Below are 23,381 nucleotides of genomic sequence, written 5' to 3'. Positions count from 1 at the left end.
CGCATTGGTTCTTGAACCCTCCCCTCCAAACGAGCACTTGCATACGTGCATACGCTTTAATTTTTCACCCCTCATTTATTTTTCTTTTAGTGGCTTGTCACGCCACTCCACCCTATTAGGATTTTAGGCGACCCACTTGGACAAGTGATCGTGACACGACGTGTGCGTAGCATGATCCGAGGGGTCACTCGATCTTCCGCTTTAAACTTTAGGTTAATGACCTATTAGTTTTTAGTCGAAGGTTGAGGATTCTTTTTAGATTCGCCCGGACGGGTAGCCGTGACACGACGTGTGCCTAGCAACGTCTGGGGAATCGTTCAAGCCACCGACAAGGAACCTTGGGATTGATGACCCTTGGTTTCCAAGTCTGAAGGCTTGGGAACCGAAGCCTTATCGAGTCTAGATGCATTAGTGAGCCAATACCTCATGCATCCATTTTAGAATTGCCTAGGGTAGAGTCGACCTTACCCTAAATTTGGAACACTATTCACGAGGGGAGGGATCCTACCCCTCTTTCCTTATTCTTTGTTGCTTTTATATCATCTAATTGTCCAACGTGTTATGTGATTATGTGTTGAACTAACGTTTCCTTGTTTCTTATTTTTTGCATTCACAAACGTTAGGAAATAAGAGGTCTGGCATGATCCGCTTTTAGGACCTATCCTTGTAGATAGGTTATTGTACATTTGAAAATTATGGTATATTTTGTTCATAAATTAATAATGTCATACCATTTTAGGCTAACCTTGGCAAATAAAGGGTTCCTTAGGTCATGTTTCATTTTCAATTGCATGTTTTATTGCTTTAATAAACTGGCATCATGCATAAACCCTAGAAAGGGAGTGCCATTTAGGGGATCCCGTGTTAGGGATAAGCCACCTTGTGTCTCGGATACTTAATCCAACGAGACTTGCACGTTTACATTTTGTCCATCCAAAGGGGTAGTGCACAAGGTAAGGTAGGATCCGATCATTTTCATAAAGCGATCTTAGGAATATGAGCGTCTAATGATCACTTTTTGGCCATTTTATCAAACTTGGTAAAAATCCATTGCGTAAAGGACATTAATTTGAAGAAATTCACAACTAATTCCTCCTATTGAAACGATAAATAAATTGAGGCCAAAACTTGATTTTAGAAGGCTCATAGACTAATGCATCGCAATAAAATTTTGAAACTACCAGTGGATAGCTTGATATTTTTCCATTCAATCCATTGGACCATTTCATTCATCAATTTCATCCAATCCATTTTATTAATTTGTTCATTTTTAGGGCAATCTAGTCGATTTTTGAATAAATCACCAATGTCATTCAATTCAGTTGATTAGTTAGGGCAATTTTATCGATTTTCGATAAATCATCAATTTCGTCTTATTCATTCGACCAGTTTACCCTTTTTAGGGCGATCTGGTCAATTTTGAATAAATTCTCGATTTCATTCAATTTATTTAACTAATTTCATTTTTTAGGATGATCCGGTCCATGTTGAATAAAATTCTCAATTTCACTCGATCAAGTTCCTTTTTTAGGACGATTCGGTCAATTTTGAGTAAGTTTTAAATTTCACTCAATTCATTTGATCTGTTTCCCCTTTTTAGGGTAATCCGGTCGATTTTAAATAAATGGTCAATTTCATTTAACCCATTTGACCAATCAGGGTCTCAATGTCAATTTCAAATTGGGAAACTTAGTCGATTTTTGAGAAAACCATCCATTGCATCCAGCCATTTGATCAGTTGGGGTTTTGACTCGTGCTTCACTGAAAAAATTTGGTCAACGAATTCCAATATCTTCGATAGGAAGTTCGTCAAAGTCGAACACGTGCGTTTTTGCAAATTCTTATATCGATCAAAAGTGATCAATCCATTCGGATATTGACCTCATTTTGACAAAGTGTCTCTCGTCACTCCAATTGACCGAATTTTTTCAAATTATTTTTCACTCAACAAGTTGATCAGATCCATCAGGTATGGTATAGTGCCTACCTCAGAGGATTGCATTTTCATGCTAGGCCTACCCTTGGCACAAAAGGGCTCCCCCATAGGACATGCATCCGAATTTTTTGGATATTTACTAACTCTTGTCTTTTTCTTTTCCTTTTCTTTATTTTCTTGGAATAACTAAGCAAGGGTTAAATCTAAAGGCAATCTTTCAAAAATTCTCAGGTAATATTTAAACATAGCTTCTCGTCGAAGCCCCATCATAACGCGATCCCGTAGTAAAGCCCAAAAGAATCGTGTAGACATGAGTACTCAGCCAGGATCGTCTGATAAGACCGCCGCAACTACCCATCCGGAAGCCACAAGTCCCGGGGTTCAGTTGACTGAATTACTCACAAAATTTGGGGAAATGGCATCTGAAATGGCTGCGCAAAAGAAGTTGATCGACGAGCTCGTTAGTAGCGGGGTACAGCTCGAGCTTGCGCCCATCAAACAACCAGAATCCGAACCATTTGTCATTCCTCCAATTCAAACCACTTTTGATGGAGTTTTCAACCCACAGTATACCTATACTCAAAATCCTCCGTTCTATCCTCCCTATGGGCAAGTATTTCAACCTCAAGGTGGTCCAAACATGCTTCAGAATCCACAAGCTTTTTACCAGACTACTGCAGAGCCTTTCCTACCAGACCACACTGTCCAAGCTAAACCAGAAGTAGGAGAATCTTCTGCTCCTGTTGATATAAAGTTGCTTAAGCGTCTCGATCGTTTTGACGAATTCATAAGGAAAAGTCAGGGGTTGAACAAACAAGGAGTCCTGGATTACGATGAGCTTTGCCTTTTCCCAAATGTGCAGTTGCCTGAGGGGTTCAAAACCCCGAAATTCAACAAGTATGATGGGACGGGCAATCCCAAGACACACCTCCGATTGTTTGCCAACAAGTTGGGTAGGCCAACAGATGATGAAAATCTGCCTTTAAGGTTATTCCCCGAAAGTCTGGAGGGAGATGCACTCGACTGGTACTCCAACCTGAAGCCCGAAGAAGTGAAAACTTGGATTGATTTATCCAATGCTTTTGTGAGACAGTACGAGTATAACTGCGAGCTGGCTCCGACACGGACCACGTTGGAAGGAACAAAGAGAAAACCCTCTGAGGACCATAAGACTTATGCTAAGAGATGGAGGAAAATAGCCGCAAAAGTTGAGCCACCAATGACTGAGGACGAAATCATACGCACCTTCATTAAGGCACATGATCCGCCGTACTTTGAAGAAATTTTTCGAATGACGGGATGTTCCTTTGCAGAGATTGTCAATAAATTGGAAGAATATGACGAGTTCGTAAAAGCAGGAAAGATTATTAATGTGTCGGCTCTGAAATCGCAATTGGAAGCTATGCAAAATCAAGGCAGCGGTAACAAAAATTCCCCATTCAAAAAGAGAGAAGAGGAGGCTTCATTTGTCTCGAATCGAGGCCCTGCTCCCCAACTGAGATACCGACAGAACCCCACCTATTCACCCCATTATCCGTACCAATCACACCTTCAACCTGTGCACCATACCACTAGTAACCACCATCGACCTCGACCAAATTACCCAAACACACCTACAACACCATTTCATATTTCTCCACATAGCTTTCAAACTAGACCTCGCTCTCCTTATCATCCAAGACCCACCTTACCCGTCAACCATAACTACAACTATCAACAGACGGCTGGCACCCAAGACCCGGCCCGATATAGAACTTTTACCAATTTAGGTCGGCCATTGGATCAACTATATGAGCAGCTCAAGGCCGCAGGGAAAATTGGTACAATACCTCCTAAAGTCTATGCTAAAGGAGTTCCCCCTGGTTATAATCCTCAATCTTTTTGTGCCTATCATTCTGGAGCTCCTGGACATTCTACTGCCAATTGTTGGGTACTTAAACAAAAAATTCAGGACATGATTGAGGCCGGAGACATAATTTTGAGAGGGAGAGAAGAACAAGGACCAAGTATAAGTACAAACCCCTTCCCAGACACAAGGACACCTTTGAGGCATCCACCTCCAATGACGAAATTTGAAAATCCTGAAGGAGCTCTGCACAATTTGGATGGCTGACTATCCTCCCTCTCGAAGGGAATTTCGATAAATCTAGGGGTTGTCATTTACTAAAATTCACAAAAACTTTTTCTTGCATATGTGATAGCTTAACGAAAGCATCTTTTGCAATTGAGTTTTGTCTTGTTTCTGCTTTGATTTGGAGTTTCATGAAATGCACAATTTGTTTTATTTGTTTATTTGATTATTGTCCTGAATTTTTGTTAATTCTTTGAGATGGCCAAAGGTGAAGTTGTTTGACCCTTTGAATATTACTGTTCTGGAATTTGATGAAGCCCTTCATTTAAAATCCCTTCATTAAAAATCCCTTCGTTGAAAATCCCTTCCTCGAGAAAGCCTTCATTGAGAAAGACATTGGAAATCCCTTCATTAAAAATCCCTTCGTTGAAAATTCTTCCCTTGAGAAAGCCTTCATTGAGGAGACCCTTCTTTGAGAAAGCCTTCATTGAGAAAACCCTTCATTGAGAAATTCTTTTATTGAGAAAATCCCTTTCCTGCCAGAATGGAAGCTGATTGGTTAAAGCAGCGTCATCACCGATTGATTCTGATTGATGCAAAGCAGTCGAATGCTGTGTGCCATAGCCAATGTTGCCAAAACGCATGGCCTGTGTTCGTAACAAAAAGATCCGCCACCGATTCTTTAAAGAAAGGAATCAAATGCTAAAGTGATTTTGCTATTGAAAGATGAAGTCAAGGTATTGTCTGGCGGAGCACACATTTTGGCAGAAATGGATGGACAGACATTCCCTCAACTTATCAACTCAGACATATGTAAGAAATTCTTTATTTGATTATACAAATTTCTTCTAGGAAATCGTGCAAGAGACGAGGCAAAAGTCAGGCCATCTTCCTTTTCGATCAAAACATTTCATCCTTAGTCATCTCCTTTGAGCTATCAGAACAATAATTTTCGTTTGGCAGCCCCTGAGAATTACAAACCCCACACTGGGGCAAATTCATTTTGAAAAGAAATGATCAGAAAGAAAAGGAAAATCCCACACTGGGGCAAATTTAGTTTTTGAAGAAAATGCAAAAGTGAGGAAATGCAATGAAAAATGCAAAGAGTAGAATTCGATCAAACTGGGGCAAATCTTCTTCAGTTTCATTAAAAAATCGGAGATAATCTCAAAATGATGCAATCTCAGGTTATTTCACACCTCTCATGAAAAGTTTGCTTTCAAGCCTCAACTTTTCTTGAAAAACACCCCACCTGACCTCATTGCAAAAGCCCAAAGTCCTGGCTTTCGTCACTTGTTGTATTTCTATTGGGAAGTTTGCTAATCAACTGACAAGTGATGTCCATGGTGCTTTCGCTTAAGTCTATAAGGGAAGCGCATTTTACTAATGTCAGCAATTTTTCAACTTACATTTCTGAGGCGATTATGGTTGAGCTCTCCCATTGCTTCCTTAGGTGAAAACCCGAAAGGACACCTCAAAAGAAAAGGAGGAAAAGAAAGAAAAGAGAAAAACACGAAAAAAAAAAGAAAAGAAAAAGGGTGGGGGCAACCTTGGTGAAAACCCGAAAGGGCGCCGAGGAAGGGTTTTGCAGCAAGCAAGCACGAGGAGGAACAGCTGGTGACTTAGTTCACTTAGATTTCTCCTCATTTTTGTAATATTTTTGGCAATGCTGAATCCCAGAACAAGGATATCCAGAGATTCGAATATGACATCCATTGGCCAAAACTGTGTCATTTTGTAAAACATTCTTTTGCAAATACATTCTTAAGAAGCTCGTTTTTTTTTTAATTACTTGCATTCATGGCATTTTTGTAGAATGTAAGCACAAATGGTTATGTGTGCATTCTTGTGCATATTTATATTTTACATGACATGTGATTTTTCTTGCATACTTCATTTTTTTATCATTGAATTGTGGTGAATAACAATCCTCTTGGTTTATTGAAAATTCTTGGATACCAGGGCCTTATAAGCATTGGAAGTCAATGGAATTTGATCAGATCACAGAGCAAAGTTGAGTTTTCGAAGTATCAAGGGAACACATCAAAGTACTTATGTTTACACATTTCTTGAGGGAGGAATTGATCGGATGGTGGTGGCATCGTTTGTTTTATTTCTTTTGCAGGTATTCATAGTTGAAATCGACGAAAGAGCATCTAGTGATGTGGAAGGCCGATGCCGAAGAAAGAAGGGAAAAGGGCCCTACACTGGGGGCAAATTATTTTTGAAAAAGATTCTCTCGAAAAATCAGAAAAATTCAAAAGTCAAAAATCAAAAATCAAGTTCAAATTCTCGTTTCTTGAAAAATCAAATTTAATTACTTGTTTTTTGACAAAGCAAATTCAATTTCACAAGATCACGTTGGGCTTGGACTTCGTGCCGCCAACTTCACAAGAGCACATTGGGCCTGGATTTGGTGCCGCCAACTTCACAAGATCACGTTGGGATCGGGTTTCATCCCGCCAACCTCGGCAGGACTGGGTTTTATCCCGCTGACCGTTTATACTTCGTTGGGACCGGGTTTTTATCCCGCCAACCTCGGCAGGACCGGGTTTTATCCCGCTGACCGCTAACCTCGACAGGACCGGGTGTTATCCCGCTGACCGCTTACTTCGGCAGGACCGGGTTTTATTCCGCTGACCGCTTACTTCGTTGGGACCGGGTTTTATCTCGCCAACCTCGGCAGGACCGGGTTTTATCCCGCTGACCGTTCATACTTCGTTGGGACCGGGTTTCATCCCGCCAACCTCTGCAGGACCGGGTTTTATCCCGCTGACCGCTTACCGCTTACCTCGGCAGGACCGGGTTTTATCCCGCTGACCGCTTACTTCGTTGGGACCGGGTTTTATCCCGTCAATCTCGGCAGGACCGAATTCTATCCCGCTGACCGTCCACACCTCGTCAGGCTCAGATGTTATCCCACTAACCAATTCATCACACTGGGGCAAATTATTTCGACAAGTCTCAAAAAATCAAAAAATCAAAAATCAAAAAATCAGAAAATCAAAAATCAAAAAATCAGAAAATCAAAAAAATCAAAAATCAAATCAAGTTCATCACGGCAGGCTTGGGTTTAATCCCACTGACCGATTGTCAGAGCATTTCATTTTGTATCGCCACTAGCCATGGGTCAGTCCCACTAATGTGCAAGTTCCGTTTAAATTTCTATTCGGGTCAGTCCCGTTTTAAATTCCTGTTCGGGTCAGTCCCGTTTAAATTTCTGTTCGGATCAGTACCGTTTTAAATTCCTGTTCGGGTCAGTCCCGTTTTAAATTCCTGTTCGGGTCAGTCCCGTTTAAATTCCCGTTTAAATTCCTGTTCGGGTCAGTCCCGTTTTAAATTCCTGTTCGGGTCAGTCCCGTTTAAATTCCTGTTCGGGTCAGCCCCGTTGAAATTCCAGTTCGGGTCAGTCCCGTTTAAATTCCAGTTCGGGTCAGTCCCGTTTAAATTCCTGTTCGGGTCAATCCCGTTTTAAATTCTTGTTTGAGTCAGTCCCGTTTAAATTCTTGTTCGGGCCAGTCCCGTTTTAAAATTCCTGTCTCGGGTCAGTCCCGATTTTAAATTTCCTGTCTCGGGTCAGTCCCGATTAAATGTTCTGTTTGATTTTCTTGTATGGGTCATGTCGCGCCCCATTTTTTGGTGAAATAAATAAATGGTTTAAAAAATGTATTTTTTGGTTCAATTTGTGATTGAAAAATGAATTGTGATTTAAAAGAAAAATGGGTCTAAATGGGGGTTTGAGAATGCGACGATTTGACCCAAAATTATAGTTTAAAAAGGGTTTTTTGAAACAAAATACGGAGTCGCCACTTGGTAATGAGTTAAGGTGTACCAAGTCACCCAAAAAAAGATTTTTTTTGTTTTTTGAGGAAAAATAGGAAAAAGTAGGAAGAAACCCCTTTTAAATGACTCCTAGTCCACGTAAACCAAAGAAAAAGGTTCGGGAGTCACATTTGACAAAGGGGAAGGCAAGGATAAAATCCAAGGCACCCCTTTTGTGACGCCTCAAAAAAAAATGAGTTTGAGAACCCGGAAATTTTCAAATTTATAGCGTTTATTTTTTATCGCCCGCAAGTGCTAAGACTCAATTTGCCCTTTTATAGAGGGAATACAAGCGTGCTAAGACTTAGAAAAAGCCACACTCGTCTATATCCCATATTTAAGGGGACTCTCAAGCAAATGAACCCTATAACTAGCATGAAATGCAAAAATCCTAAAATGGAGGGAAAAGGGGTTCGAGGGGCATGCAAAATGATAAAAACTAAAAAGAATGCATGACATGTAATGAACATGCAAACATGTACTAACGAGGAGAAATCCCTAAGGGTCTAGCGTTGGACTAGCTCATTCTATGAATTCCGACTAGCGTTGGACTAGTGGAAACGTACATTCATCCATCACATTCATTCAGGCTATGGAAAGCGAGTAGACATGCCAAACACTTATAAACACATAGCACATAACATTTAGCATGCTCGACTAGATGCAAGGCCCTAACAAAGCAAATTAACACGTAGTAACTAAGCATGCAAGACACATAAGACAATTAAAGCCCTAACTATTACATTTGCTAGCTAGGCACATGACTTCGATAGGTCTTCATTGAATGCTCCTCCAAGCTCTATCTATTACATTAGGGAGACCCTACTACAATCTAAAAGGGGGAAAAGGAATAAAATAATTAAATCCCTAATTATTACAAGCCAAGAGGTGTACACATGCCCCATAAAGAATAACTTAAATAAAGCAAAAGTAAATGACATAAATAAAAGAAATTAAAGAAAGGCTAGGAAAGCAAAGTAGACATGTATTTCTCACGTAGCACGTTGATTCACATAGGAGAGACAAAAAAGATAAAAGAAGTTATACCTCCCTTGAGTTGATGCCTTAAATGGAGTGAAATCACTTATTCATCCTCCAAAATAAAAGAAATGGTCAAGATACCAATTTATTTGGGAAAATTAAAGAAAAGGTACAAACACAAGCTCAATTGATCATAAAACCTTTAAAATTGTGACTTAAGTGTAATTTAAGCAAAGCATGGTAGCTAATTAAAGCAAACAAGTAATGAAGTTGTAAAAATTAAAACTATCAAGGACCAAATTGATGAAATTATTCAATTGATTGGGTCCTAGTGGAACAAGGGGAGACTTGGGGGGTCAAAGTGCAATTTTTCAGAAAGTTATTTCATGCAATTCATGCAAGCTACGTAGAACTTCACTTCTGCAATTTTCATGTGCTCTAGCAACCGAAAAAGTAAATCTGCTGCACATCTCCCTCAAGACCAGATTTCTTGAGCACAACTTTGATTAGATGTTTACAAACCAACATCACAAATTCAGACTAGACAACCCACTTCATAGTCACCACCATTCAAACAAGCAGGAAACTTAGCAAGATCTAGTGCAAAAAATCTGGAAAAAACATGCGAAAATGGCTCAGCAAAACTGAGTGCTTATTTTCCAGCAAAGTATTTGATCTAAATCAAGTATTTTAAGGACTCAAACATGCAAACTCAAACCCATCTTTCATTGCCCACTTTCCACACAAGACATAACTAATCAACTTAGAAGAGGATGAAGTCTAGTGAATGGTCACGGAAAAAGAAAACAGCAAAGTTGGTAAATTTCTGCGGCTTCACAATTCAACCAAAACAGATTCATACTAAACGATGGGAATGAAAGCCTAGTAATCTATCCCTGCGAAACTCTCCAATGCCATGACCTTTAACGCATGCTTTTAAACTCAAACACAATCATCTATACCCCAAAAAGTCTACTCACAACCACCGAAAATAAAATGCAGCAAAGGAACCTGCTTGGAACGGCTAAAGTTTCAGCATTTACATGGCAATGTCTACTGCTATAGCAAACCAGAGATTACGAACATGCGCAACACAGATCCTGAAACTAGTCAAATTTCACATGCCTTGTTTTCCCACTTTTGCACCCAAAGCCGACATCACATAAAGGAAATAAAACACCAGTTTTACGGCACAGAACATTCAACCAGATTCATGAACAAAAGAGAATACGAATGAAGCAGGAAGGAAAAAAAAAACCACAACAAGCTCGGCAACAAATTTTCAGCACTTAAATGGAACAGCCCGTGATGTGTGCACAGGAAAAGGACAAGGAAAGATTACCTTTAACCCCTTAAAAGGCCACACAAAGCATGAGATGATTGGAGGAGTAGGTCTTGGCGAGGACCTTTTGCCGGAAACACTCAACTCTTGCGTTGCAAAAATTCCACCACGGCTGATGACTTCGTGGGTTCAGGCCTGATCTTGATGGATCTGGAGCGGTTTTCTCCAAAACATTTCAACACAGATCTTCTTCCCTAAGTGTCGTAGACGATGCAGCAAGAAGAATCCCCTCCAAAGGATGTTGGGATTCGTCGAAGTAAAGTGATGTACAGAACTGATTCATCAATCCGGGCTCAACTTTCAGCAGAAAATTTTCTGCAATTTCTCTTCTCTTATTCCCTCGTCTACTACTCCTTCTTATGCCATTTTCTCTCCCTTCAACCTCTCTGCCGCCCCCCTTACTCCTCTCAGATCCTCTTCTCCCCAGCCAGCCCGTAGCTTCCTTGAAGTTTTTTCTTCTTTTTCTCCCAAAACCTAAACGCTGCCCTTCACTCCCTAGCCGTATCCCCCTAAAAGTCTCTCCCTCCTCTCTTCTCACGGTCTTCCTCTGCTTAGCACTCCCCCTCTCTGGTTTCTTTTCCAATCCCTTTTCCCAGCCGTCTTCCCCTTGGGTTTTCCTTCCTTCAGATTCGCAGCCGCCACTCGATGCTCAGCTCCCTTCCTTTTTGTTTTCAGCCGTTACTCTGCAGATTCTCTTGCCGTTGCTCTTCACTCTGTTTATGCAGCCGCCCTTCTCTCTCACTCTCTGTATATTCCCCTCTCCCCCTTGCGGCTGCCTTTCTTTTTGCTATTTATATGGGACTCCCCAACCCTAAAACCCAGTCCTTTCTTCTATAATTTGCAGCCAAGGGGCTGCCCAGCCTTTCCTTGCAAGCTGCGACAAAACGCAGCTTGCATGCAGCAAAACCTTTTTTTTGTTTTTTTATAACTTAATTAAACAAAATTGAAAATAGTAAAAATCAATAACAAAACAAATTAATTAACATTAGAAACAACAATGTGCAATTTTCATTTTCCATTTTCATTTTTCCTTCTTTCTTTTTTTTTTCTAAATAAACCAAACGAAAATAAAATAAAATAAAGTAGAAATGACTAAAAATAGATAAATAAACCCAAATAAAACAAAATTGCTATTTTTCTTTTTCCTTTTTTTTCTTTTTTTATGATTTTTCTTTTTTTCTCTTTTTTTTCAAGAAATTCTATGCTAAAACTTAAAAATAAAAATAAAACTAAAAACTAACAATCGAATAAAACTAACACGATAAATAAAAAACTAAAAATAAACAGTAAATGAAATTACACCAAAAATTTGGTGTCTACAGTTTGCCCCTCTTTGTCTGAGTTTTGGAAAAACTGGAGACAAAGAAGTAGACACCAAATACTTACCTGCGTTATTCGGCTGCGAATTACTCAAACGATGGGGACTGACCCCTGACAGGAAATTTTAAAATCGGGACTGACCCGAGACAGAAATTTAAACGGGACTGACCCGAAAAGGAATTTAGACGGGACTGACCCAAATAGAAATTTAAACGGGACTGACCCGAACAAGAATTTAAACCGGCACTGACCCGAACAGGAATTTAAAACGGGACTGACCCGAACAGAATTTAAACGGGACTGACCCGAACAGGAATTTAAAACGGGACTGACCCGAACAGAATTTAAACGGGACTGACCCGAACAAAAATTTAAAATGGGATAGACCCAGACAGAAATGTAAATGGGATAGACCCAGACAGAAATTTTAAAATCATGGGACTGACCCGAATAAACATAAAATCATGGGACTGACCCGAATAAACTTTAAATCATGGGACTGACCCGAATAAAATGAAAATCATGAGACTGGCCCGAACAGAATTAAAATCAGATGAATTGAAGTGAGATGGAGTGTTGGTGGGATTGACCCATGTTTATTGGTGATGCAAATGAAATGCTCGCTAGTGGGACTGACCCACGGCTAGTGGCTAACAAAAATAAATACTCACTAGTGGGACTAACCCACGGCTAGTGGCGAAGAAAATGCTCACTAGTGGGACTGACCCACGGCTAGTGGCTAACGAAAATGAAATGCGCACTAGTGGGACTGACCCACGGCTAGTGGCTAACGAAAATGAAATGCTCACTAGTGGGACTGACCCACGACTAGTGGCTAACGAAAATAAAATGCCTTGACAATCGGACAGTGGGATCAAACCCAAGTCTGCCGTGATGAAGTTGATTTGATTTTTTGAATTTTTTTATTTTTTATTTTTCGATTTTTTTGATCTTTCGAGAGAATCTTTTCAAAATTTGCCCCAGTATAATGAATTGGTCAGTGGGATTAAACCCGAGCCTGCCAAGGTTGGCGGGATGAAATCCGCTCCCAACGAAATAAACGGTCAGCGGGATAAAATCCAGTCCTGCCGAGGTTGGCGGGATAAAACCCGGTCCCAACGAAATAAGCGGTCAGCGGGATAAAACCCGGTCCTGCCGAGGTTGGCGGGATAAAACCCATGCCCAACAAAATAAGCGGTCAGCGGGATAAAACCCGGTCCTACCGAGGTTGGCGGGATGAAACCCGGTCCCAACGAAATAAGCGGTCAGCGGGATAAAACCCGGTCCTGCCGAGGTTGGCGGGATAAAACCCATGCCCAACAAAATAAGCGGTCAGCGGGATAAAACCCGGTCCTACCGAGGTTGGCGGGATGAAACCCGGTCCCAACGAAATAAGCGGTCAGCGGGATAAAACCCGGTCCTGCCGAGGTTGGCGGGATAAAACCCGGTCCCAACGAAAATAAAAGCGGTCAGCGGGATAGAACCCGGTCCTGCCATCCAATTGATCAAGAAATTAAGTGTGTTTTGTCAAAAACGGAAGATAGAAGGGAGCGCGGCGGACGCTGAGATATCGCCAACAAAAATTCAATGTGATTTTCCAAAAAAACAATAAATTGAATTTGATTTTTCCAGAAGTCCTGATTGAGAGAATCTTGTCAAAAATAATTTGCCCCAGTCTCCACCAATTTGTGCAACCGATCCATTGATTTGCATTACAGCATGGTTGCTCCTCCTTGAGGCCTTGATTTATAAGATTCTGGCCTACGCTTCTTTATTGATTTTAGCCATGGATACCTGCACAGGGGGCTTACCCAAGTATGAGATGCACTTAAATTCCATGAAAAGAACGGAGAGATTGATTCAAAAGTGCGTTTCTTGACTCTTGGTTGAGAACTTCAAATGTATTGCAAAAATTTGCCCCAGTATGGGCCCGTTTTACAAAAATCTCTCAAATGAAAATTTGCCCCAGTGTGGGCCTATTTGATTGCAAAAAATTCGTTCAGATGATTCCCCATTTATTTGAACAAAGAGAAATCGCACCTTCCAAAATTTAGAAAGTAATCATTTGAACGTTGAATGCAGAAATTTCATGATGAATTCCTCGAAATAACACCAAATTCAAGAAAATTTCTTCCTCACTTTTAGCATTGGTGCTTAGGGTAACGGGTCACCACTTCTGGTTGGCTCATCTTTCAGGACCAATCAAGTGACTTTATTATTTTTTGAAATGGCTAGGGAAATGGGAGGTCAGAATTTGTTTGGTTGTTGTGCCCAAAATTGTAATGCATTCAACATCACATCTTAGTGAAAGCAAAGAGTTTGTCACCCTTATTTTTCAAGAAAACTTAGTCAACATATAAGCTGTCTAGGCTTGTAACGTATGGACAGAAGTAATACCTAAACATGTGGAAACGGGGTTATACCCTTATGATCACAAATGATTTGATGAATTTCTTATGAGCATGATCCTCACTTTGGATTGTCATGAAGGAATAAGTCAACGATGGACTTTATTAGCTTGTAATGCGGCTTGAAAACGATAGTTAAAGAAATAATTTTCAAGGACATTGCACCAAAGATCGCATTCTTCTCAAAATTGCCCCTATTCTGAACTTAAAGATCTCAAAATTTGTTTGTATTCTTCTCATCATTCACCAGGGACTTCAGCATCGAATTTTCTTGCATTTACTTTTCTTGCTTTTCTTTTTGCCTCTTTTTCCTTTCCCTCAACTTGGTGGATTTTCACATGGTGAGTAGCATCAACCCCATACCCAAGCAATTCAGAAATACAGCTAAAATTTTCCGGCATCAGAAATTTTCTTGACAGGGCCATTGCAAAGAACAGAAGTCAGGACTTTCGGCTTTTGTAATGGGGTCAGGTGGGGTGCTTAGAAAAGTTAAGGTTTGAAAGTGGATTCCAAAAGTGGTTTAAAGAATCTGAGATCGCATTGTTACGCCAACCCTATTTTAGGGTTAAATCAGAATTTGCCCCAGTTTATGCTCAATTGAGGCTTTTTCTCTTTCATTTTCTTTCTTCTTTTGACTTTTTCGGCCTTTTGCCATTCTTTGAAATTTCACAAAATTTGCCCCAGTTTATTTTTGAACTGAGGTTCTCTTTTCCCTCTTGCTTTTGATTTTGTGGTTTTTCACTTTTTCACTTCTTGAAGTTTTCCTTTTCAACTCCAACTTGCCCCAGTGTGGGGTTTGCGATTCTCAGGGGTTGCCAAATGAAGTATTTTATTCTGATGGCTCAAAAGGGATAACTAGGGATAGAATGTTTGATTGGAAAAAGAAGATGGCCTGACTTGTATTCTGTTCCTTACAATAACTCTGAAAGGAAACTTTCATTAATGGGAAATTTCTTGCATGTATCTGAATTAATTGACTGAGGAAGACCCTTGTTCATCCATATTTGTGAAACATAGGCGGTCCGTGCGGACAAATCTCTTCCTTTTCTTCTTTTTTTTCAAAATTCCCCAATCTCCTTCCCCAATGTGGGGTGCGATCATATGTGCACTCGAAAAGAACCACCAATTTTAGCTCAAATGAGGATACAAGGGATGATCAGTGTTTAGGTTGTAGAAACGACGGCCAAAGTATCATTCTTACACCTCCTGACAACCAAAGTAACGAAATGGTCATTGAAAATCCATTCCCCTTTTAGATATTTGAAAATTTTCCAATAAAGGGTAGTGATCATTAGGGATCTTATTTGAAACGAAATTATTCTTTCAAAGGCTCAAATGGGGGAGCAAATGATAAAATGTGTATAGGTGGAGAAACGAATGCTCAAAGTATCATTCCAAATTTTCAAAACAAACAAGTATAATGTACATTTTTGCTTTCACTTAGATGTGAATTGAATATAATTAGACACAGTGGACACTTTTCAAGCAAAGATTGCCTCAATTTGCAAATTATCAATCAATGTGACTGATTTTATTTTGGGGTTGAATGAAATGGGCAAAATATGAATTGTACAGTGAAGGAGAAAATGTATTTCATGAGGCCTTTGGAGTGACCATTCACCTTTTTTTTCTTTTTTTTTTCTGAGCATTCTTATTGTATAGCTCGGATTACCAACTTAGTGTACATGAGGATTTTGGAGAGTATACACTTGTGAAATTCAGACTATAGGTTGAAAAAATCTCAATTTGGTCTTATTTCTCAAAATTCATCATGAAATCTCCAATGAATAAGAATAAAGAATGAAATGTACATAAATATACACAAAACAATGATTGTCCAAAAATTTTATTGCTGAAAAAGTTTGAAACAAAAATTCTCATTCAATTATGATACAAATGAGAAGAGAGAAACTTGTAAAGAGCTCCACATATACACTTTTTGTCTCCTTTTCTTTTGACACAAAAATATATTAACAAGTCAAATATATAGAATTTTCCTTGAAAACAATTATGAAATCTCTTAGAAGCTCTTAGCCTAGAGCTTTCAGATGAGTCTTTCAGGTTTCCATTGTTGGATCTGCCCAAGAATCAAATAATACTTGTGATTTTCAAACTTTATTAGATCAAAATTATCATCAGATATAGAAAAATGTTTTTGCCTTATTGAAATATTCTTATGAATGCAGGGGGGAAGGGGGAAAACAAAAGGAAAATACCCAGAGTTAGTAAGAAAGAATATAAAATCGGTATGCATGTCCTATGGGGGAACCCTTTTTGTGCCAAGGGTAGGCCTAGCATGAAAATGCAATCCACCAGAGCAGGTACTATACAATACCTGATGGATCCGATCAGCTTATGGAGTGAAAAATAATTTGAAAATTTTGGCCCATTGGAATGAGAAGAGACGTTTGTCAAAATGAGGTCAACGTCCGAATGGATTGATCACTTTTGATTCATACAAGAATTTGCAAAAACGCACGGGTTTGACCTTGACGAACTTCCTATCAAAGAGATTGGAATTCGTTGACCAAATTTTTTCAGTGAAGCACGGGTCAAAACCCCAACTGATCAAATGGCTGGATGCAATGAATGGTTTTCTCAAAAATCGACTAGATTTTCCAATTTGAAATTCGACATTGAAAACCCTAATTGGGCAAATGGGTTGAATGAAATTAACAATTTATTTAAAATCGATCGAATTACCCTAAAAAGGGAAACGGGTCAAATGATTTGAGTGAAATTTAAAATTTTACTTAAAATGACCGAATCATCCTAAAAAAGGAATTTGATCGAATGAAATTGAGAATTTTATGCAAAATGGACCAGATCGCCCTAAAAGGGTAAACTGGTCAAATGAATCGGACGAAATTGATGATTTATCGAAAATCGACAAAATTGCCCTAACTAATCAAATGAATTGAATGAAATCGGTGATTTATTCAAAAAATCGACTAGATTGCCCTAAAATGGATAAACTAGTCCAATGAATTCAAAATCGACTAAGTTGCCCTAAAAATGGGTGAATTAGCCAAATGAAATGAAGATTTATTCAAAAATCGACCGAATGACCCTAAAAGGGGTAAATTGGTCAAATGAATTGATGATTTATTCAAAAATCGACCGGATGACCCTAAAAAGGGTAAATTGGTCAAATGAATTGAATGAAATTGATGATTTAAAAAATGACAGAACAGGTTGGATGAAATTGATAAATAACTTGATCAAATGAATTGAATGGAATTGATGGTTTATTCAAATATGGGTTGAATTGTCTACCCATTGGTAGTTTCAAAATTTTATTGCGATGCATTAGCCTATGAGCCTTCTAAAATCAAATTTTGGCCTCAATTTATTTATCGTCTCAATAGGAGGAATCATTTGGGAATTTTCTTCAAATTAATGTCCTTTTACGCAAGGGAATTTTACCAATTTTGATAAAATGGCCAAAAAGTGATTATTAGACGCTCATATTCCAAAGATCGCTCTTATGAAGACGATCGGATCCTACCTTACTTTGTGCACTAACCCTTTTGGATGATACAAAAATGTAAACGTGCAAGTCTCCTTGGATTAAGTATCCGAGACACAAGGTGGTTTTATTCCTAACACGGGATCCCCTAAATGGCATTCCCTTTCTAAGGTTTAATGCATGATGCCATTTATTAAAGCGATGTAAATATGCAATTCGAAATGAAACGTGACCTAAGGAACCCTTTATTTGCCAGGGTAGGCCTAAAATGGTATGGCATTATTAATTTATGAACAAAATATACCACAATTTTCAAACGTGCAATAACCTATCTACAAGGGTAGGTCCTAAAAGAGGATCATGCCAGATCTCTTATTTCCTAACATTTGTGAATGCAAAAGATAAGAAACAAGGAAACGTTAGTTCAACACATAATCACATAACACGTTGGACAATTAGATGATACAAAAGCAACAAAGAAATAAGGAAAGAGGGTGGGATCCCTCCCCTCGTGCATGGTGTCCCTAATAGGGTAAGGTCGACTCTACCCTACGCAATTATAAAATAGATGCATGAGGTTTGGCTCACTAATGCATCTAGACTCGATAAACTCAGGTCCCCGAGCCTTCAGACTTGGAAACCAAAGGTCATCACTCCCAAGGTTCCTTGTCGGTGGCTCGAGCGATTCCCCAGACGTTGCTACGCACACGTCGTGTTACGGCTACCCGTCTGGATGAATCTAAAAAGAATCCTCAACCTTTGACTAAAAACTAATAGGTCATTAACCTAAAGTTTAAAGCGGAAGATCGAGTGACCCCTCGGATCATGCTACGCACACGTCGTGATACGATCACATGTCCAAGTGGGTCGCCTAAAATCCTAATAGGGTGGAGTGGCGTGACAAGCCACTAAAAGAAAAATAAATGAGGGGTGAAAATGTGAGAACCCGTAAAAAACCCTAATATTTTCCTAGGGTTTATTTCCCCTTAATTGCATGTTTTCTGCATTTTCTGGCTTAGAAATATTTTCTTAGTGGATTTTATGAGCAATTATAGTTTTAAGATGATTTTTCTAGCATTGGAGAATTTTTAGAAAATTAAGAGTAAATAGTGGACGTGGGACCCACTAGTGCGAAAAGTTCGAATAAATTCGGCCAATAAGGTTAAGTTTCGGATACTGTTTAAAATTTATCGGATGTTAAGAGATAAGTAGTGGGTGTGAAGTGATTGATGTGAGAGAGAAAAGAATGATAAGAATGCATTTAATAGAGTGCCACATGTCATCTCCTCATTGGATGCCTTTTAAGAAACACTATTCACCTTTTGACATTTTTTTGACTTTTGACCACTTAAGTTAATATCTCCAAAAATTCACAAAAAATCACCATTCTTCACTTCTTGTTGGCCGGCCATCCCAAGCTCCACAAGGAAGAAAGTTCATCAAATTTCAAGCTCCCACTTGGTGCAAATCAACCAAAAACATTTGCTTCCATCCATTTCACTCCATAAAATACTATCTTCTAGTGCTAGTAAGGGTTGTAGTGAACTTTGTTTGAAGAGCAAAGGTGTTCAACATCCCTCTCTCTCTTGATTTCTTGGTAAGTGTTGCTTGAACACCCTACTACCTCTAATAATGGTTATATGATGCTTAGAAGTGGCTTGAATGTTGGAATATATGATTTATTTCTTGATTTGGCTTGTTTTGGAGAAGTTTTTATTTTATTGGGAATTTTTCTGGTTTAATATGAATGGGATGTTGTGGCCTTGTATGATGAATTGTAATGGTTGATAATGACTCTATGAGGTGTATTGGATAGGAAAATGCAATCAATTTTGGATTTGGTGTGAAAATTGAAAAGTTAGGGTTCATAGAATCCCATTTCTGTCCGGTTTTAGATCACTGGGATGGAGGCCGAATTGGACTTTTCTGAAAACATGAAAGTTGTAGGTATTGATGTGTTTAAGGTGCCTGTAAAATTTCAGGTCATTTGGATGAGTGTGGAGTGAGTTATGCCGTTTCTACTGTAGCTGTTCTGCATGGAGCAGAATGTGAAAACTGCAATAGTAATTGGCCTTTTTGACTGGAATTGGTTTGGATTTTGAAGTTGGTGTCTTCTGATGAAATGTAGCTGAGTGTCTTAGCTAACATATGCCTTTGGAATTTCGGCATTTGGACTTGTATGGACTGAGATATACCGATTATAGTTTTTTGTGTTTTGCGAACCTGTTTTAGGAATTCTGGGTTAGTATTTGGCATATTTGACCTAGTTGTGTTACGAACTGGATTGAGTGGTCTTCTACATTATTGTAGCCCTGTTTCATAGCTTCGAAACGGTGGGTCTTACACCCCCATCCGATAACCGTGGAGAATTTGACGCCATTACCGCATAATGAGTGTAAAACAGTTTTCTATTTGGGGGCCAAGACTAAGGCCATTTTCTAATTTCTGGTTTGCTATTATGCTCATTTATGTATATGAAACCTTATTGGGGTTGTGTTTAGCGTTGCTATATGACTGTAGACACCAAATTTTTGATTTTTAACTTTATTTTAATCTTAGCTTTATTTGTTTCAATTTTAGAGTTTTCATTTATTATTATTATTTATTATTATTTTATTATTTTATTTTTATTATTGTTATTTATTTTATTTTTGTTCTAGCTATTTTTGGCTTCACATTAAATTTCAGAAGGAAAAACAAAAGGAAAAAGGGAAAAGAGGAAAAAGGAAAAAGGAAAAAATGACAAGTGGATAGGCATGCATGGAGGCAAATGTCACTTTTAGTTTTTTAACAACACATCACATAGGTGGCAAAGTGCTTAGTCACTTAGAAGATAGGGATTTTGGAAAAAAAAGAAAAAAAGAAGAAAAGGATTGGGGATGGCCGGCTAGGGGGGTTACGGACAAAACAGAAAAGAAATGAAAATGGAGAAGGGCCTTGGTGGGAGGAAAAATGAAAGAAAGGAACAAAAAGGGCAGCGGCGAGGTTTGAAAAAAAAAAAACAGAGGAAGGGAGGCTTACGGCTGAGGAGATTTGGGGAGCTACGGGGAAAAACAAAACAGAGAAAAACAGAAGAGAGGCTGGCGGTTGAGTCAAGGGGGGGTAAGCTGGAAAAATAGAGAGAGCAGGAATGGGGAGCTGGGTCGGCAAGGAAACAATTGGGGAGGAAGCTTCAGCAGGCAGGAACGGAAAAAAAAGAAGAGCAGAAACAAAAGGGGGAAAATAGGGGGAGCTTCGGCTAAAGAACGCAGGAAAAATCTGGAAATTGGGGGTGAGGGCGGAATTTGGGGAAGCCAAAAAAACAGAGGAAAAACTGAAAAATCGAAAAAGCTTCGGTTGAGAGGAAAAGGGGAGTGCTTCATCGGAGGCTAAAAAGAAACAGAAGAAGAAAGAAACAGAGGAAGGGTGCGGCGGATAAAGCTCGGAGCAACTGCAGCAACGTCGGCATCGCTCAAATTGTCGCGGCCTCGTGGTCAAAACAACCAGCAGGGGGGTTCTACTTCTCCCACTCCAGCTGCTAAGGCCGTCGATGCCGCTGCCTCATCCTCTGTCGTTGTTGAGTTTGAGACTGGCGTCGTGGAGGAGAAATGGCTGCTGCAGGGGGTGGTGAGCAGAGGCAGACCGAGAGGGCAACGGGCCATGTCAAGCCTGAACCTGTCAACGGTCTTTTGCCGCTTGAACGTGAAAGGAAGCAGGGCGAAGGGACAGCCGGAGCTGCCACTACCACCAGAATCCGCCGTCACTGCCGTTTGAGCCAGAGCACTGTAAGTTAACCTTTTCCCCTTCTTTGAATTTCAGTTCATCCCCAAGCTTTGAGCATGTCTGCCGTGGCTGTGTTCTTGCAATTGTCCCACTGATTGTTCAAGATTTTTAGCATACGTTTTATGTATTGATTGGATTGTAATTTCTTCTTGTTCTGATAACTTTGGGGCCAATTGAGACTTCATTTGAGTAGAGAATTGCTTAAGTTTCTCATGCTTATTTGTTGTTTGCTAAAATACCTAAGCCAAAGTCTTGAACCAAAGAGAAGAGATTTTCTGCGTTTTTATGTATACATACGGAGAAGATAGCCAGCGAGTTCGCAGGTGAAGAACCGAGGGCCAAGAGAGTGTTTGACAGAGGTTTCTGGTTTAATTTTTTGTTTCATTTTCCCTTTGGTTTTTGATTTTCTGTTTTGCTTATGGATTTTGTTGCGAAAGGAGATGAAATTCTGGTGAAATTCGTTGAAGAAGAAAGATTCAGAGAACCATTTGTTTGTACAAATCTGGAAATTTGCCAATTGACCCCTACTCTTTGGTGAAATCACATTAAAGCTTGTGTAGTTTCCAGATTTCATTCAATTAAGTCATGATTTGAAACATAAATTGACCACCCCTGGACTTTACTTTTCTTTAATTTCGACCCCAAAACCTTCATGATCCCTCCAATTAGGTCCTTATTTTCGTCATGATTGAACCTCCCAAGTCTTCTTATTTTGATATGACCCGAAAAATTGGAAAAGTGAGCTTGTTTCTCCCTTTTAGATTTTAATCAAACTCTTAATATGCATAAGTAGTCTTTTAGCTAGGTTAATTCTTGTTTTAGATCATAATGGTGACTTGCTAATTTTAATTGATTTGCTAATCTTGTTGGGTTTAGTATAGTTTGGGTTTTTGGGTAATAATATTTGTTGGGTTTCTTGTTGGGTTTAGGAAGGTTACAATTCAAAGGTTTTGGTTTGAATTTGTTGTTTGGGTTTGACAAAGGAATCAATGATTTGTTTTTTCTGGGTTGTTGACATGGGTTGAGGGATAAAGCCCATATGTTTTAGTTGGATTTTGCTTGGACCTAAAATAGACTAGCCCATCTGTTTTGCTTGGGTCACGGTTGGGTTAAGATGGTTTCTGGCCCAAACAAACAAATAAAATAGCCCAGTGGCTTGATCCGTTAAGAAACCAGGAATTGCATTGGCAGATCAGTCCCTGTACTTTTCTTTAATTTCACTATGGCTCTACAAACTTTCGATGCTTTCAATTGGGTCCTTACTTTAATTGCAAATGAGTCCCTGAACTTTATTTTTCTTTAATGTTGACCTCCAAACTTTGTTAATTATTGCAATCAAGTCCTTCATTGTTTTAATTTCTTGCATGTAGATTGTTTATATGATTTAATTCATTTAATTTCATGATTCATTTTTATCTTTTGTGATTATTTTCTTGATTAAAGTGATGCCTTGATGCTTTTATTATTTTGGAGGGTAAATAAGTTGATTTCACTCCATTAGAGCTTCATTTCAAGGGAGGTATAATTTCTTTTATCCCTTTTGTCTCTCCTATGTGATCCAATGTGCTAAGTGTGAATCGCATGCCTAGTTTGCTCTCATTACCATTCTTTAGTTCCATTATTTCATTCATTCTTGCTTTTATTAAATTATTCTTTTAAATGGGGTATGTGTACACTTCTTGGCTTGTAATAGATAGGGCTGTGGCGAGCAATTTGGTCCATTTTCCCCTTCCCCTTTTTGTTTTAGTTAGTGAATGTAATAGGTTCATTAGTTGGTTGCATGCCTACGTGTTAAGTGTTTAATCGCTTTATTAGGTCCTTGCATCTAGTCGAGCATGCTAAATGTTACGTGCTACGTGTTTATGAGTATTTAGTATGTCTACTTGCTTTCCATAGTGTGGATGAATGGAATGGATGAATGTACGTCACCACACTAGTCCAACGCTAGTTGTGGCTTCTTTTATCGTTTCCACTAGTCCAACGCTAGTCGGAATTCATAGAATGGGCTAGTCCAACGCTAGACCCTTAGGGATTTTCCCTCGATAGTACATCATTTGCTTGTTCACCACATATCACGCATTTTCCTTAGTTTTATCATTTGGCATGATCCTCAAACCCCTTTTCCTCTCATTTTAGGTTTTGCATCCCATACTAGCTATAGGGTTCATTTTGCTTGAGTGTCCCCTTCCGATAAGGGAAACGAGCGAGTGTGGCTACTCGATAGCCTTAGCACGCTAGTTTTGCCTTCTAATCAAAGGGAAAATCGAAGT

This window comes from Coffea arabica, chromosome 3c (genome assembly GCF_036785885.1).
Source record: "Coffea arabica cultivar ET-39 chromosome 3c, Coffea Arabica ET-39 HiFi, whole genome shotgun sequence".
Lineage (NCBI taxonomy): Eukaryota > Viridiplantae > Streptophyta > Magnoliopsida > Gentianales > Rubiaceae > Coffea > Coffea arabica.
This window is presented reverse-complemented; position numbering follows the sequence as displayed.